Raw genomic sequence first — 19,882 nt, forward strand, 5'->3', positions numbered from 1 at the left:
TTCCTCTCTCATAATAATTTTCAGTAGCTTCATGAACAAACTCAACAATATAACTATCACATGCAGCATACTTTTCATGATTTCCAAACACATAATTTTTATCAAGTTCAAGAATAGTGGAATAAAAACTTTCAAACTTACTTTTATTAATAATATAACAAGGTAGTTGATCAATCTCAAGAGATATGGGACACATAGATAAAGTTAAATCCTCTCCAATCCCATTTTCATTAGTAGTACAATTAATAGTATCAAGTAACATAGGACCATCATCTAGAGCTTTATCATAAACATTTGCCAAGCAAAATTCTTTAGTACCATGCACTTCGACATCAGGCACAAACAAAGCATTATCATAAGATTTATCAAAGTAGCATGGATTATCATAGATAACAGTAGCATAATTATTCTCACAAGTATTACTCATAGGTACTATTTCAAGAGAATCCACAGGAACATAACATTCAACCTCTTTCGGTAAGCATGGAGGACAATCAAATAGTGTAAGAGATGAAGAGTTACTCTCATTAGAAGGTTGGCATGGGTAGCTAATCCATTCTTCCTCCTTTTGTTCGTCGCTCTCCTCTTCTTTTTCATCCAATGAGCTTTCAGGTTCATCAATTTCCTCCTCTTTTTCATCCAATGAGCTTTCAGGTTCATCAGTTTCTTCTTCCACCGGTTCCTGCAAATTGTGAGTGCATTCTTGTGCATTAATGTGTCTCTCTTTATAATCAAGGATATAAGGATTCCTACTGTAGCATTCTATGCAAGAATTAAGGATAGTAGAGACATAATCTTTAAGGTCCTTACAAATAGCACAAGTTTCATAATTCTCAACCATGAAGGATTCTATCTCGGAGGCTCCCATAAATAAGACAAATTGTTCTACCTCTTCGAACCCATAATGAATATAGCAATTCCGATTATAGCTCTTAATAAAATATTCCTCACTAAAGCCACATTGAAATTTAAGATGTTTATCCTGTTGAGAGCAACAGTTTATATCATGGCGTCTAAGCAAGATTCTAGCAATTGTATTTAATTTTTCTATCATAGCACTCATTATTCTACCAGTTCTTGATTCTCTATAACAATTATAACATTCCATAAGCTCCAAGTAGGTTGTAGGTTCTCCCATATTAGCAGTTTTTAATTTTTCGGTTTTTCAAATTTTTATGGATTTTTGGGTATATGAGACAAATAAAACAAGACAAAAATAAACTAAGCAAAAGTAAACTACGCAAACTAATACTAGACAGAAATAAACTAAGCACAAATAAACTAGGCAAAAGTAAACTAAGCAAAGCAAAATAAAACAAATTAAAAACAGAGAGAGAGGTAGAGTGTACTCCCCAGGTGAACTTATGAGTAGAGCTATGCCTCCCCGGCAACGGCGCCAGAAAACAGTCTTGATAACCCACAAGTATAGGGGATCGCAACAGTCTTCGAGGGTAGTATAACCCAAATTTATTGATTCGACACAAGGGGAGGTAAAGAATACTTATAAGCCTTAACAACTGAGTTGTCAATTCAGCTGCACCTGGAAAAGCACTAGCAACAGGGGTGATGTGAAAGTAGCAGTAATATGAGAGCAGTAGTAACAGTAATACAGCAGCAGTAATAGCAATATGAGAGCAATGGCACAAGAAGATAGTTGATACTACTTCCAATGACATGTAGAACAAGTATATTATGATGAGAGATGGACCGGGGTTCCCAGCGATCTACACTAGTGGTAACTCTCCAATAAGTGACAAGTGTTGGGTGAACAAATTACAGTTGGGCAATTGATAGGATTGATAAGGCATTAAGAAAGAACATCAGGCTTATTAATTATGTAGGCATGTTTTCCGTATATAGTCGTACGTGCTCGCAATGAGAAACTTGCACAACATCTTTTGTCCTACCAGCCGGTGGCAGCCGGGCCTCAAGGGAAACTACTGGATATTAAGGTACTCCTTTTAATAGAGTACCGGAGCAAAGCATTAACACACCGTGAAAACATGTGATCCTCACATCACTACCATCCCCTCCGGTTGTCCCGATTTCTGTCACTTCGGGGCCATTGGTTCCGGACAGTGACATGTGCATACAACTTGTAGATACAATCTAAGCAATAAGTATAGAGCTCAAATCTAAGATCATGCCACTCGGGCCCTAGTGACAAGCATTAAGAATAACAAGATTGCAGCAACAATAACTTCACAAACTTTATAGATAGACTAATCATAATGTATCATCCATCGGATCCCAACAAACACAACACCGATTACATCAGATGAATCTCAATCATGTAAGGCAGCTCATGAGACCATTGTATTGAAGTACATGGGGAAGAGAATACCGACATAGCTACTGCTAGAACCCGTAGTCCATGGGGGAACTACTCACGGAGCATGGCGGAGGCGGTGGCGTTGATGGAGATGGCTTCCGGGGGCACTTCCCCGTCCCGGCAGGGTGCCGGGACAGAGTTCTGTCCCCCGAATTGGAGTTTCGCGACGGTGGCGGCGCCTCAGTAACTTTTCTGGAGTTTCGTCAATTGGTGATGCGTTTTTAGGTCGAAAGGGATTATATAGGCGAAGAGGCGGCGCAGGGGGGCACCTGGGGGCGCCACACCCTAGGCCGGCGCGGCCTAGGCCTGGCCCGCGCCGCCATGTGGTGTGGTGGCCCCCTGGCCCCTCTCCGACTCTTCTTCGGTGTTCTGGAGCCTTCCGGAGAAAATAGGAGGTTTGGCGTTGATTTCGTCCAATTCCGAGAATATTGCCCGAACAGCCTTTCTGGAACCAAAAACAGCAGAAAACAGGAACTGGCACTGTGGCATCTTGTTAATAGGTTAGTTCCGGAAAACGCATAAAAACATCATAAAGTGCAAGCAAAACATGTAAGTATTGTCATAAAACAAGCATGGAACGACAGAAATTATGGATACGTCGGGGACGTATCACGATGCTACACTCATTGGTCCGCATACATCGGTATGTATGATTTCCAATAAGTCTGTAGCTCGCTCCATCATACCAGAGAATGGAGTCTTAGTCATTTTCCCATTAGACATGCTTCGCATTTATCAAGTGACTCAAAGTCAAGTGATTCAAGTAATCCATCGGTATGGAGTTTCTTCATGCGTTTCACTCTAATATGACCAAGACGATAGTGCCACATATAAGTAGAATTATCATTCAATCTAATTCGCTTAGCATCAATGTTATGAATATGTGTATCACTACTATCGAGATCTAACAGAAATAAACCATTCTTTTCAGGTGCTCGACCATAAAAGATATTATTCATAAAAATAGAACAACCATTATTCTCAGACTTGAATGAATAACCGTCTTGCATTAAACAAGATCCAGATATAATGTTCATGCTCAACGCGAGTACAAAATAACAATTATTGAGGTTTAAAACTAATCCCGAAGGTATATGTAGAGGAAGTGTGCCGACAGCGATCACATCGACTTTGGATCCATTTCCAACGCGCATCGTTACTTCATCCTTCAATAGTCTTCGTTTATTCTTTAGTTCCTGTTTCGAGTTACAAATATGAGCAACCGAACCAGTATCAAATACCCAGGTACTAGTACGAGAACCAGTAAGATAAACATCTATAACATGTATATCAGATATACCTTCTTTCTTCTTCTTGACAAGGCCGCTCTTCAGATCAGCCAAATACTTGGAGCAATTACGCTTCCAGTGTCCCTTCTCCTTGCAGTAATAGCACTCAGCATCAGGCTTAGGGCCAGTCTTAGGTTTCACAGGAGGCGTGGCAGCTTTCTTGCCACCCTTCTTGAATTTGCCTTTGGACTTGCCCTGTTTCTTGAAACTGGTGGTCTTGTTGACCATCAACACTTGGTGCTCTTTCTTGATCTCAATCTCAGCAGATTTTAGCATGGCAAAGAGTTCAGGTAACTCTTTGTTCATGTTCTGCATATTGTAGTTCATCACAAAGTTCTTGTAACTAGGTGGAAGTGATTGAAGGACACGATTAATCCCCAGTCTGTTAGGAATCACTATTCCCAAGTCACTGAGTTTCTTCGCATGCCCGGTCATGGCGAGCATGTGCTCACTAACGGAGCTGCCTTCTTCCATCATGCAGCTGAAGAAGTGTTTCGATGCTTCATAGCATTCCACGGCCGCATGAGTTTCAAAGATAGCTTTCAGCTCATTGACCAACTCATGAGGATCGTGGTGCTCAAAACGTTTTTGAAGATCAGCTTCCAGACTGCACAGGATGGCACACTTAACTTGAGAGTACCGAGTTTTCCGAGTCTCGTGAACATTCTTTACTTCATCAGTTTCAGTTTCTGCAGGAGGGTCACTGATACGTCTCCAACGTATCCATAATTTCTGATGTTCCATGCTTGTTTTATGACAATACTTACATGTTTTGCTTGCACTTTATAATGTTTTTATGCGTTTCCCGGAACTAACCTATTAACAAGATGCCACAGTGCCAGTTCCTGTTTTCTGCTGTTTTTGGTTCCAGAAAGGCTGTTCGGGCAATATTCTCGGAATTCGACGAAATCAACGCCAAAGATCTTATTTTTCCCGGAAGGCTCCAGAACACCGAAGGGGAGTCGGAGGAGAGCCAGGGGGCCCCTACACCATAGGGCCGCGCGCGCCAGACCCTGGCCGCGCCGGCCTAGGGGGAGGCCACCCTGTCGACCCTCCTGCGCCGCCTCTTCGCCTATTTAACCCCTTTCGACCTAAAAACACAGTACCAATTGACGAAACTCCAGAAAGACTCCAGGGGCGCCGCTACCATCGCGAAACTCCAATTCGGGGGACAGAAGTCTTTGTTCCGGCACCCTGCCGAGACGGGGAAGTGCCCCCGGAAGCCATCTCCATCAACGACATCGCCTCCATCATGCTCCGTGAGTAGTTCCCCCATGGACTACGGGTTCTAGCTGTTGCTAGTTGGTATTCTCTCCCCCATGTACTTCAATACAATGATCTCATGAGCTGCCTTACATGATTGAGATTCATCTGATGTAATCGGTGTTGTGTTTGTCGGATCCGATGGATTGTTACGTTATGATTGTCTATCTACAAAGTTTATGAAGTTATTGTTGCTGCAATCTTGTTATGCTTAATGCTTGTCACTAGGGCCCGAGTGGCATGATCTTAGATTTGAGCTCTATACTTATTGCTTAGATTGTATCTACAAGTTGTATGCACATGTCACTGTCCGGAACCAAAGGTCCCGAAGTGACAGAAATCGGGACAACCGGAGGGGATGGTGGTGATGTGAGGGACACATGTTTTCACGGAGTGTTAATGCTTTGCTCCGGTACTCTATTAAAAGGAGTACCTTAATATCCAGTAGTTTCCCTTGAGGCCCGGCTGCCACCGGCTGGTAGGACAATAGATGTTGTGCAAGTTTCTCATTGCGAGCACGTACGACTATAATTGGAAAACATGCCTACATGATTAATGAATTGATGTTCTTTCTTAATGCTTTATCAATCCTATCAATTTCCCAACTGTAATTTGTTTACCCAACACTTGTCACTTGTTATTGGAGAGTTGCCACTAGTGTAGATAGCTGGGAACCCCGGTCCATCTCTCATCATCATATACTCGTTCTACATGTCATTAGAAGTAGTATCAACTATCTTCTGGTGCCATTGCCACTGTGTTACTATTACTGCTGCTGTGTTACTGTTACTATTGCTCTCATATCACTGCTACTTTCACATCACCCCTGTTATAGTGCTTTTCCAGGTGCAGCTGAATTGACAACTCAGTTGTTAAGGCTTATAAGTATTCTTTACCTCCCCTTGTGTCGAATCAATAAATTTGGGTTTTACTTCCCTCGAAGACTGCCGCGATCCCCTATACTTGTGGGTTATCAAGACTGTTTTTAAAGCGCCGTTGCTTAGAGCATAGCTTTATTTGGAAGTTCACTTGGATTGATATTGTTCGCTGCAAATTCTCCATCATGGGTAAAACTCGCGATCCTAAAGTCGCTATATTACCATCCACTACAAGAAAAGGTACAACTCTGAGTACCTCTGCTACACTTGATTCACCATCTGTGATAAGTCAACTTGTTTCACCGCCGCAAGCTTCACTTGCTGGTACTTCTGCTGAATCTGAAAACTCTCATAATATTGATAATGTTTCTGCTGTGCTTGATGATAGTGGTTCATTGGGATCCTTTCTAGATGCTACAATTGCTAGGTCTAGACAAATTGAAAATGCTGAAACTCCTAATGCTACTACACCTGTTAGTTCACCTGAGTCTGTTGATTATTCTAGTGATGATCCTGATGAGGATTATGTGGATCCTAATGATGATTTTATTAATAGATGCAATGCTACTACTGATGCAAGAAAAATTAAAAAGTTTCTCGTACAATATACTGTTAGACATAAGTTATCTCCTGATCCTGAATTTGCCACATCTCCTATATGCATTAAGGATAAAGATTATGATTTTTCTCTTGATCTATCTCATATAGCTATTGTAGAGAAAACACCCTTTTGTGGTACTGAAAAAGAAAGTGCTGTAGAACACATGATTGAGCTTTCTTCTATGAGTAGCTTGTTTACTGATGATGTCAAGATGCGTACTTACTTTGTCGCTAAATTTTTTCCTTTCTCATTAAAGGATGATGCTAAAACTTGGTATAATAATTTGCTTCCTGGTTCTATTATAAATCCAACTGAGCTGCGTGATGTTTTCTTTCGAAAATACTTTCCTGCTAGTGCTCAACATATTGCTTTACAGAAAATTTATAGGCTTGACCAGGGAGATGAAGAGAAATTGCCTCAGGCTTGGACAAGATTTTGTTCTCTTATCAGAGCTCGACCAGGACATGATTTAGAAAAGAATGATCTACTTGATATATTTTATAGTGGACTAACCATTGAATCTAGAGCATATTTGGATAGTTGTGCTGATTGTGTTTTCAGGAAAAGAACTCCAGACGAAGCTGAAGAATTATTGGCTAGAATAAGCCGGAATTATGATGATTGGACTACACCTGAACCAACTCCAACGCCAATATTGAAGAAGAGGGGTTTAATTAAATTGAATGATGAAGATATGAGGGAAGCTAAGAAGTCTCTCAAGGAAAAAGGTATTAAATCCGAAGATGTGAAGAATCTACCTCCTATAGAAGATATATGTGAGACAATTCCCCCTTCATCCATGATCGAGGTAAACTCCCTTCAACGCTTTACTAGGGAAGATATTCCGTATTCAAAACCTCCTGCTCAATGCTTAGATGAGTTGGATAATTATATTGTTAAGCAAGAAAATTTTAATATGAGAGTAGAGAATCATCTAATGGAAAATTCTCAAGCTATTAGCAATTTGCATGATATTGTGGAGAGAACCTCCAATGATGTTAAGATGCTTGTTAAACATTTTCAAATGATTCAAACTCAAATTGATCAACTCACTAAAGTTCAAAATGACTTGTTAAAAAATAATTCTAAAGAGAAACATGCTTATGAAGTAACAACTAGAGGCGGTGTCTCTACCCAGGATCCTCTATATCCTGAAGGGCATCCCAAAAGAATTGAACAAGATTCTCAACGAATTGAATCTAGTGCTCCTTCTAAGAAAAAGAAGAAGAAACATAAAAAGGTTGTAGAATCCTCTGAACCTGTTAATGATCCTAATAGTATTTCTATTTCTGATGCTGAAACTGAAAGTGGTAATGAACATGATAATGATAAAGATAATGATAAGAATGATGCTTCTGATAAAGAAGAAGTTGAAGATGAACCTGAAAAGCATGCTAAAAATAAAAAGTATACTAAAGAAGATTTTATTGCTAAGAAACATGGTAATGAAAGAGAACCTTGGGTGCAAAAGCAAATGCCTTTTCCTGCTAAGAAACTAAAATCAAAGGAAGAAGAACACTATAATAAATTCTGTGATTGGATGAAACCTTTATTCTTGCAAATCCCTTTGACTGATGCTATTAAATTGCCTCCTTATTCAAAGTATATGAAAGATATTGTTACTAACAAAAGAAAAATCCCCAATGAGGAAATTTCCACCATGCTTGCTAATTACTCTTTCAATGGAAAAATTCCAAAGAAGTTGGGCGACCCAGGTATACCTACTATTCCTTGTTCTATTAAGAATAATTATGTTAAAACTGCTCTATGTGACTTGGGAGCCGGTGTTAGTGTTATGCCCTTTTCTCTTTATAAGAGACTTTATTTAGATAAGTTGATACCTACTGATATATCTTTGCAAATGGCTGATAAATCTACTGCTATTCCTGTTGGTATATGTGAGGATGTTCCTGTTCAAGTTACTACTAACTGCTTGATATTAACTGATTTTGTTGTGTTGGAAATGCCTGAAGATGATAATATGTCTATTATTCTTGGGAGACCTTTTCTTAACACCGCAGGGGCTGTTATTGATTGCAACAAAGGGAAGGTTACTTTTAATGTTGATGATAAGGAACATACCGTCTATTTTCCCAAGAGGATTGAGAAAGCATGTGGAGTTAATACTATCTCTAATGTGAGAACTATCAAAGTTGGAACTATTGATTGTCCTATATATGAGCCTAAAGAAGAATATCAAACTCTTATGATTGGATCCATATCAATTCAATACAAGGTAACATGATTGATTTGAGGTTTATTTCTTCATATGTTATGTAAAATTTATTTGGTGGCAAGACTTGATCAACCTTGTTAACAAATACTTTTTATATGCATAGAGGGGTAAACAACATCTCTTTCTTCCTCCACTTGTTCTACTTGCTGTAGCACTTTTGTTTTGCAAAGTTTTTAGTTGTATAGAGATTTCAAAAAATTTCCTGCACAGTAATAATAAAATTAATACCCAGAAATGTGCATTTTTCAAAGTTTTCAAAAATTCACAAAAATTATACCGTTGGTCCTATTTTTCGACGAAGCACCTGGGAGCACCTGGGGATGACCAGTGGGGCACCCCAGGGGGCCACCCCACCAGCCGGCGCGGCCAAGGAGGGGGGCGCGCCACCCTGTGGTGTGGGCCCCTCCTTGCCCCACTTTGTCATCTCTTTCTCCCAGAATCTTCTCTCTCCCGAAAAAACTCGAACCAGTTTTCTCTCACTCGCGTTTTTGCTCAAGAGCTCAGGATTTTTCGATCTCTTTGCTCAGCCCAGATTTCTGTCTGAAATTTGGCACATTTGCTCCTTGGTATGTGACTCCTCCAATGATCCAAGTAGAATTTTGTTTGGTTGAGTATATCTTGATTATTTTGCTGCTGTAGGTAACATGTTTAGTGAGCTTGCATGCTTGTTCTATGATGTAAAAACTAGTTTTGATGCATGATTAGTACTCTAGCAAGTTCCTATAGTAGTTCCCCTTGATTATATGTCACCAAATCAATTTTATATGATGATTGAAAAATTTCAGAAAAAGGATGAAGAACTTCAACTTTGGAGAATTGTTCAAGAGAGGGACAACCAGCACCGGAAGGCCATCTAGGACCGCCACCCGATTTAGGCGATCCTACAATGAGGATATCATCGCGCCAAGCTTCGCGCCCGAGGAAGACAATGGGGCTCCTAATGCTTCGTCTTTCCCGTGTTATGATTTTCTGAGAAATGCAGGGTTGTTGGATGATTTCTTCACCCTCGTCAATAGGGCGGGCTTAGCCTCCTACGTGGGAGATGAAAGGGAGCAATACCATATGCTCACCAAAATCTTCGTCGAGAGCTTCAAGTTCCACAACAAGCAATATGGGCCGACAGTTGCATTCAAGATCTATGGTAATCCTATTACTATGGAATTGGAAGAATTTTGTGTTGCATTGGGTATTGCCCCTGTAGGTACATCAAGGAAGATTGAGGACAACCCCCGGGTCTTATTAGAGCTCTACCGAGGGATTACCAACGATGATTGCCGCACCATTCAGCGCGGCAAGATAAGAAATATCCAACTCCCCGCCATTAAGTATTTTGCCTATTACATTGCTACTAGCATTCTTGGTAGGGAGAACACTAGTAATATTTCTAGTTACCATCTTGCTTTCTTAATTGCTGCACTTACTGGAGAGACACCATATCATCTTGGTTCTCTTATTGCTCGCAGCCTATCTAGCAGGGGGGCCTATTTTTGGAGGAATTATTGCATTGCGTATTTTAACACATTTAAGACTTCCTCTTGATTCTAATGATGTGCCATTAACTCCTAGGAAACTTGATATTGCTGCTATGAAAATCCATCATTTTGTTACCACTGATTCCACTTTAGATAATATGGTCTATAGAATGTTGTTTGCTGACGGGGATGAGAAGGAAATTCCTCTTCCCCAGCCAGGTTTGTTCAGTATTGACAGGCAACCATGGTCGCGCACTAAGGAGGAGGTGGAGGAACATATGAAGATATAAGACTTCCACCAGCAGCATGACTCCGAGGACGCTGAGCCCTCCTACGACTACACCGTCACGTATCCGGGTGCTTCTTCCAGCACATACCCGGAATATGATCCATCTTCGTCGTATTACGGAGGTGCTACTTCATGGGCACCATGGGATTGATCTCCACTTGGGCCAAAATCCTAAGCTTGGGGGGAGGTATACCGGCATCACTCATTCTTTGCATATTATGATTGCTGGATACTTGTATATACTTGTTTTGCTTCTTTGAGTGGTTTTCTAATGAGAGGGAGATGATATGTGGGGAAGTGCTGCCTGAAAACAGATTCTGGACTGTCACCATAAAAATTCTCAAAAATATCCAGAACAGTATTTTGCGAAGCCAATTTTTGTGCATGTTCCCCAGGTTGTTATCTAACTTTCATTAGTTGAACACTTTTCGATTTGAGCAGCGGAAGAATTTCTTTAAAATCGAGTACTGTACTGCTGTCAAGTTTGACGAATTTCTGCTGCTTTGTGTTTATGTGACTTTTCTAGTTTGCTATCTCTTGTTTTTGTTTTGTTTCTTTCCCAAAACACAAAAAGACCAAAAATATTTTTGTTGTTTCTCTTCACCATTTGTTTATTTTGGTTTCTTGCTTTTATTTTGCTTTATTTGTTATCGTTGGTTTGCTATAAAAAAAACCCAAAAAGATTTTGCTTTGTTTGCTTGTTTTCTTTGTTCTTGTTTCCAATTCGAAAACACCAAAAATATTTGCTGTTCTTCTTTGGTTTGTAAAGTTCATCATGAGTTCAATGGTCTTTGGTGGCTGGAGCGTGGTTTTCATCTTATATTATCCAAGCTACACAAGTGAAAGGCAATAATGACGATCTACGACAATTGGATTGTGGTGAGAGGCTGGTATGAACTCTATTTGTTTTCATTTTTGTACATATACTCATCCATGTGAGCATGCTTAGTTGGTTCATGTGAGGTATATGTCATTTGAGAAAGTCTAGTAGTTCATGATCTCTCATGCTTAGCTCCAATTTATTAATATGAGTAGCATGTCATGGATGTTTGCTTGCATTGTTTTATTCATAAGTAGGTATGGCATTGTGGTATCCTCCTCTGAATAATTCATTTATATCGACTTGGCACATGCTCACGCATGCATATGACTGAACAAAAGTCAATTAAGCCTCGATGATTTAATTTACTTCAGAGTTCTTGTATCACGTTTATGCCTCCGTTAATTTATTTTGCCGCAAGCATGATTATGACAGTTATTGCTCTCTTGATTTGTCGCTCCCCAGTCTATTGCTAGCCTTCATTTGTACTGAGCGGGAACGCTGCTCGTGCTTCCAAACACCTGAAAACCAAGTTGTTCCAAAAGTGTCCACCATAAATACCTATGCATGGCATTTCAAACCATTCCAAGTAAATTCTCATGCGCTACCTTTAAAACCTTCAAAATGCTTCTCAATTTGTGTTTATGTTTCATAGCTCATGAGGAAGTATGTGGTGTTTAGCTTTCAACCTTGTCATTTACTTTTGACGGACTCTCATATGGACTAGTGGCACATCCGCTTATCCAATAATTTTGCAAAAAGAGCTGGCAATGGGATTCCCAGTCCCGAATTAATTAACTTAAATAGACACTCCTCCATGGTTTGTGATTGATGGACGGCACCCGAAGGATTCGGTTAGCCATGGCTTGTGTAAGCAAAGGTTGGGGGGAGTGTCATCATCATAATAAAACTAAAATAAAAAGGCACTCCTTCATGGTATGTGATTGTTGGTAGGCACCCGAGGATTCGGTTAGCCATGGTTTGTGTAAGAAAGGCTGGAAGGAGTGCCACATAAATATGCAAATAATTCATGGGAGCCGCTCTTGGGAGTCCGGTTGGCGAGGTAGTTAGAGTGCCCACTACCATTCGTTGACAACAACAAACACCTCTCAAAACTTTACTTTTATGCTCTCTATATGATTTCAAAAACTTAAAAAGCTCTAGCACATGATTTAATCCCTGCTTCCCTCTGCGAAGGGACTTTCTTTTACTTTATGTTGAGTCAGTTTACCTACTTCCTTCCATCTTAGAAGCAAACACTTGTGTCAACTGTGCATTGATTCTTACATACTTGCTTATTTGCATTCATCATATTACTTTGTGTTGACAATTATCCATGAGATATGCATGTTGAAAGTTGAAAGCAACAGCTGAAACTTATATCTTCCTTTGTGTTGCTTCGATGCCTTTACTCTGAATTTATTGCTTTATGAGTTAACTCTCGTGCAAGACTTTTGATGCTTGTCTTGAAAGTACTCTTCATGAAAAGTTTTGCTATATGTTATCTATTTGTTAGCAACTATAGATCATTGCCTTGAGTCACTTCATTCATTTCATATGCTTTGTAATAGTATGATCAAGGTTATGTAAGTAGCATGTCACTACAGAAATTATTCTTTTTATCGTTTACCTGCTCGGGACGAGCAGGAACTAAGCTTGGGGATGCTGATACGTCTCCAACGTATCCATAATTTCTGATGTTCCATGCTTGTTTTATGACAATACTTACATGTTTTGCTTGCACTTTATAATGTTTTTATGCGTTTTCCGGAACTAACCTATTAACAAGATGCCACAGTGCCAGTTCCTGTTTTCTGCTGTTTTTGGTTCCAGAAAGGCTGTTCGGGCAATATTCTCGGAATTCGACGAAATCAACGCCAAAGATCTTATTTTTCCCGGAAGGCTCCAGAACACCGAAGGGGAGTCGGAGGAGAGCTAGGGGGCCCCTACACCATAGGGCCGCGCGGGGCAGACCCTGGCCACGCCGGCCTAGGGGGAGGCCACCCTGTCGACCCTCCTGCGCCGCCTCTTCGCCTATTTAACCCCTTTCGACCTAAAAACACAGTACCAATTGACGAAACTCCAGAAAGACTCCAGGGGCGCCGCCACCATCGCGAAACTCCAATTCGGGGGACAGAAGTCTCTGTTCCGGCACCCTGCCGGGACGGGGAAGTGCCCCCGGAAGCCATCTCCATCAACGCCATCGCCTCCATCATGCTCCGTGAGTAGTTCCCCCATGGACTACGGGTTCTAGCTGTAGCTAGTTGGTATTCTCTCCCCCATGTACTTCAATACAATGATCTCATGAGCTGCCTTACATGATTGAGATTCATCTGATGTAATCGGTGTTGTGTTTGTCGGGATCCGATGGATTGTTACGTTATGATTGTCTATCTACAAACTTTATGAAGTTATTGTTGCTGCAATCTTGTTATGCTTAATGCTTGTCACTAGGGCCCGAGTGGCATGATCTTAGATTTGAGCTCTATACTTATTGCTTAGATTGTATCTACAAGTTGTATGCACATGTCACTGTCCGGAACCAAAGGCCCCGAAGTGACAGAAATAGGGACAACCGGAGGGGATGGTGGTGATGTGAGGGACACATGTTTTCACGGAGTGTTAATGCTTTGCTCCGGTACTCTATTAAAAGGAGTACCTTAATATCCAGTAGTTTCCCTTGAGGCCCGGCTGCCACCAGCTGGTAGGACAATAGATGTTGTGCAAGTTTCTCATTGCGAGCACGTACGACTATAATTGGAAAACATGCCTACATGATTAATGAATTGATGTTCTTTCTTAATGCTTTATCAATCCTATCAATTGCCCAACTGTAATTTGTTTACCCAACACTTGTCACTTGTTATTGGAGAGTTGCCACTAGTGTAGATAGCTGGGAACCCCGGTCCATCTCTCATCATCATATACTCGTTCTACATGTCATTAGAAGTAATATCAACTATCTTCTGGTGCCATTGCCACTGTGTTACTATTACTGCTGTTGTGTTACTGTTACTATTGCTCTCATATCACTGCTACTTTCACATCACCCCTGTTACTGTTGGAGATATGCCCAAGAGGCAATAATAAAAGTGGTTATTATATATCTTTATGTTTATGATAAATGTTTATATACCATGCTATAATTGTATTAACTGAAACATTGATACATGTGTGATATGTAAACAACAAAGAGTCCCTAGTATGCCTCTTAACTAGCTTGTTGATTAATGGATGATTAGTTTCATAATCATGAACATTGGATGTTATTAATAACAAGGTTATATCATTATGAATGATGTAATGGACACACCCAATTAAGCGTAGCATAAGATCTCGTCATTAAGTTATTTGCTATAAGCTTTCGATACATAGTTATCTAGTCCTTATGACCATGAGATCATGTAAATCACTTATACCGGAAAGGTACTTTGATTACACCAAACGCCACTGCGTAAATGGGTGGTTATAAAGTTGGGATTAAGTATCCGGAAAGTATGAGTTGAGGCATATGGATCAACAGTGGGATTTGTCCATCCCGATGACGGATAGATATACTCTGGGCCCTCTCGGTGGAATGTCGTCTAATGTCTTGCAAGCATATGAATGAGTTCATAAGAGACCACATACCACGGTACGAGTAAAGAGTACTTGTCAGGAGACGAGGTTGAACAAGGTATAGAGTGATACCGAAGATCAAACATCGGACAAGTAAAATATCGCGTGACAAAGGGAATTGGTATCGTATGTGAATGGTTCAGTCGATCACTAAAGTCATCGTTGAATATGTGGGAGCCATTATGGATCTCCAGATCCCGCTATTGGTTATTGGTCGGAGTGAGTACTCAACCATGTCCGCATAGTTCGCGAACCGTAGGGTGACACACTTAAAGTTGGATGTTGAAATGGTAGAACTTGAATATGGAATGGAGTTCGAATATTTGTTCGGAGTCCCGGATGAGATCCCGGACATCACGAGGAGTTCCGGAATGGTCCGGAGAATAAGATTCATATATAGGATGTCATTTTATGTGAATTAAATTGACGCGGAAGGTTCTATGGAAGGTTCTAGAAGGTTCTAGAAAAGTCCGGAAGAAACCACCAAGGAAGGTGGAGTCCACATGGGACTCCACCTCCATGGCCGGCCAACCCTAGTGGGGGAGGAGTCCCAAGTGGACTCCCCCTTAGGGGGCCGGCCACCCCCCCATATGGGAGGTGGAACTCCCACCTCTAGTGGGAGTCCTAGCTTGGCTAGGTTTCCCCACCATATGGAAGGTTTTTGGTTCGGGTCTTATTCGAAGACTTGGAGACCAACTCTTGGGGCTTCCACCTATATAATGAGGGGCCAAGGGGAGGGGGCCGGCCACCCCAAGACCACAAGCTGGCCGCCCCCCTTGAGTGGCCGGCCACCCCCTCCCAAACCCTAGCCGCCCCGCTCCTCCACTTCCCGCACGCTTAGCGAAGCTCCGCCGGATTTCTCCACCACCACCAACACCACGCCGTCGTGCTGTCGGATTCAAGAGGAGCTACTACTTCCGCTGCCCGCTGGAATGGGGAGGTGGACGTCGTCTTCATCAACAACCGAACGTGTGACCGAGTACGGAGGTGCTGCCCGTTCGTGGCGCCGGAAGCGATCGTGATCAAGATCTTCTACGCGCTTTTGCAAGCGGCAAGTGAACATCTACCGCAGCAACAAGAGCCTCATCTTGTAGGCTTTGTAATCTCTTCAAGGGTGAGACTCGATAATCCCCTCGTTGCTACCGTCTTCTAGATTGCATCTTGGCTTGGATTTCGTGTTCGCGGTAGGAAATTTTTTGTTTTCTATGCAACGTTATCCTACAGTGGTATCAGAGCCAGGTCTATGCATAGATGGTTGCACGAGTAGAACACAATGGTTTGTGGGCATTGATGCTCTTGTTATCTTTAGTTTGAGTACTTTGCATCTTTGTGGCATAGTGGGATGAAGCGGCTCGGACTAACTTTACATGACCGCGTTCATGAGACTTGTTCCTCGTTCGACATGCAACTTGTATTGCATAAGAGGCTTTGCGGGTGTCTATCTCTCCTACTATAGTGAAGATTCAATTTACTCTTCTATTGACAACATTAGTATCAACGTTGTGGTTCATGTTCGTAGGTAGATTAGATCTCTCTCGAAAACCCTAAACCACGTAAAATATGCAAACCAAATTAGAGACGTCTAACTTGTTTTTGCAGGGTTTGGTGATGTGATATGGCCATAATATGATGATGAATATGTATGAGATGATCATTATTGTATTGTGGCAACCGGCAGGAGCCTTATGGTTGTCTTTAAATTTCATGTTGAGTAGTACTTCAAAGTAGTTGTAATAGTTGCTACATGGAGGACAATCATGAAGACGGCGCCATTGACCTTGACGCTACGTCGACGATGATGGAGATCATGCCCGAAGATGATGGAGATCATGTCCGCGCTTTGGTGATGAAGATCAAAGGCGCAAAGACTAAAAGGGCCATATCATATCACATATGAACTGCATGTGATGTTAATCCTTTTATGCATCTTATTTTGCTTAGATCGCGACGGTAGCATTATAAGATGATCCCTCACTAAAATCTCAAGATAATAAAGTGTTCATCCTTAGTAGCACCGTTGCCAAGACTTGTCGTTTCGAAGCATCTCGTGATGATCGGGTGTGATAGAATCAACAAGTGCATACAACGGGTGCAAGACAGTTTTGCACATGCGGATACTAAGGTGGCCTTGACGAGCCTAGCATGTACAGACATGGTCTCGGAACACGTGATACCGAAAGGTAGAGCATGAATCATATGGTTGATATGATGAACACTTTGAATGTTCGCCATTGAAATCACACCTTGTCTCGTGATGATCGGACTTAGGTGCGGTGGATTTGGTTCGTGTGATCACTAAGACAATGCGAGGGATATTGTTTTGAGTGGGAGTTCACCTAGATTTTTAATTATGTTGAATTAAAATTTGAACTCAATTTGTCATAAACTTAGTCTAAACTATTGCAAATATATGTTGTAGATATGGCGTCCCCTATCAATTTTAACCAGTTCCTAGAGAAAGAAAAGCTTAAGAGCAACGGTAGCAACTTCACCGACTGGTTCCGTCATGTGAGGATCTTCCTCTCTGGCGGAAATCTGCAATATGTGCTTGATGCACCGCTAGGTGACCCTCCTGTAAAACGAAACCGATGAAGTAAAAGCTGTTTACGCGACTCGGAAAACTCGGTACTCTCAGGTTCGGTGTGCCATCCTATGCGATCCTGGAATCCGATCTTCAAAAACGTTTTGAGCACCACGATCCTCATGAGTTGATAAAAGAGTTGAAGACTATTTTTGAAACTCATGCGGCCGTGGAATGCTATGAAGCATCAAAACAATTTTTCAGCTGCATGATGGAAGAAGGTAGCTCCGTTAGTGAGCACATGCTCGCCATGACCGGGCATGCGAAGAAACTCAGTGACTTGGAAATAGTTATTCCTAACAGACTGGAGATTAATCGTATCCTTCAATCACTACCACCTAGTTACAAGAACTTTGTGATGAACTACAATATGCAGAACATGAACAAAGAGTTACCTGAACTCTTCGCCATGCTTAAAGCTGCTGAGATTGAGATCAAGAAAGAGCACCAAGTGTTGATGGTCAACAAGACCACCAGTTTCAAGAAACAGGGCAAGTCTAAGGGAAAATTCAAGAAGGGTGACAAGAAAGCTGCCACACCTCCTATGAAACCTAAGAACGGCCCTAAGCCTGATGCTGAGTGCTATTACTGCAAGGAGAAGGGACACTGGAAGCGTAATTGCTCCAAGTATTTGGCGGATCTGAAGAGCGGCCTTGTCAAGAAGAAGAAAGAAGGTATATCTGATATACATGTTATAGATGTTTATCTCACTGGTTCTCGTACTAGTACTGGTATTTGATACTGGTTCGGTTGCTCATATTTGTAACTCGAAACAGGAACTAAAGAATAAACGAAGACTACTGAAAGATGAAGTGACGATGCGCGTTGGAAATGGATCCAAAGTCGATGTGATCGCTGTCGGCACACTTCCTCTACATCTACCTTCGGGATTAGTTTTAAGCCTAAATAATTGTTATTTTGTACCCGCGTTGAGCATGAACATTATATCTGGATCTTGTTTAATGCAATACGGTTATTCATTCAAGTCTGAGAATAATGGTTGTTCTATTTTTATGAATAATATCTTTTATGGTCGAGCACCTGAAAAGAATGGCTTATTTCTGTTAGATCTCGATAGTAGTGATACACATATACATAACATTGATGCTAAGCGAATTAAATTGAATGATAATTCTACTTATATGTGGCACTGTCGTCTTGGTCATATTGGAGTGAAACGCATTAAGAAACTCCATACTGATGGATTACTTGAATCACTTGATTTGAGTCACTTGATAGATGTGAAGCATGTCTAATGGGAAAAATGACTAAGACTCCATTTTCTGGTTTGATGGAGCGAGCTACTGATTTATTGGAAATCATACATACCGATGTGTGCGGACCAATGAGCGTAGCATCGCGCGGTGGTTATCGTTATGTTCTAACCTTCACAGATGATCTGAGTAGATATGGGTATATCTATTTCATGAAACATAAATCCGAAACTTTCGAGAAGTTTAAGGAATTCCAAAGTGAAGTAGAAAATCAACGTAACAAGAAGATTAAATTTCTACGATCTGATCGTGGAGGTGAATATCTGAGTTATGAGTTTGGCATGCATTTAAAGAAATGCGGAATACTTTCACAATTGACACCGCCGGGAACACCACAACGAAACGGTGTGTCCGAATGTCGTAATCGAACTCTATTAGATATGGTTCGTTCTATGATGTCTCTTACTGATTTACCGTTATCTTTTTGGAGTTATGCATTGGAGACAGCCGCATTCACTTTAAATAGAGCACCATCAAAATCCGTAGAAACGACACCGTATGAATTATGGTTTAATAAGAAACCTAAGCTGTCGTTCCTTAAAGTTTGGGGTTGCGAAGCCTATGTAAAGAAGTTACAACCGGACAAGCTAGAACCCAAAGTGGAGAAATGCGTCTTCATAGGATACCCTAAGGAAACTATAGGGTACACTTTCTATCACAGATCCGAAGGCAAAATCTTTGTTGCTAAGAACGGAATATTTCTTGAGAAAGAATTTCTCACTAAAGAAGTGACTGGAAGAAAAGTAGAACTCGATGAGATTGATGAATCTATACTCGTTGATCAGAGTAGCGCAGTACCGGAAACTGTTCCTGTGCCGCCTACACTGGCAACAGAGGAAGCTAATGATAATGATCATGAAACTTCGAATGAGGAAACTACTGAACCTCGCAGATCGACAAGGGAACGTGCCACTCCTGATTGGTATGATCCTTGTCTAAATGTCATGATTGTAGATAACAATGATGAGGACCCTGCGACGTATGAAGAAGCGATGATGAGCCCAGATTCCAACAAATGGCAAGAGGCCATGAAATCCGAAATGGGATCCATGTATGATAACAAAGTATGGACTTTGGTAGACTTACCTGATAGCCGAAAGGCTGTCGAGAATAAATGGATCTTCAAGAGAAAAAGCAGATCTTTGATGGTAATATTACTGTCTATAAAGCTCGACTTGTCGCAAAGGGTTTCCGACAAATTCAAGGAGTTGACTACGATGAGACTTTCT

This window comes from Lolium perenne, chromosome 7, assembly GCF_019359855.2.
Source record: "Lolium perenne isolate Kyuss_39 chromosome 7, Kyuss_2.0, whole genome shotgun sequence".
Classification (NCBI taxonomy): domain Eukaryota; kingdom Viridiplantae; phylum Streptophyta; class Magnoliopsida; order Poales; family Poaceae; genus Lolium; species Lolium perenne.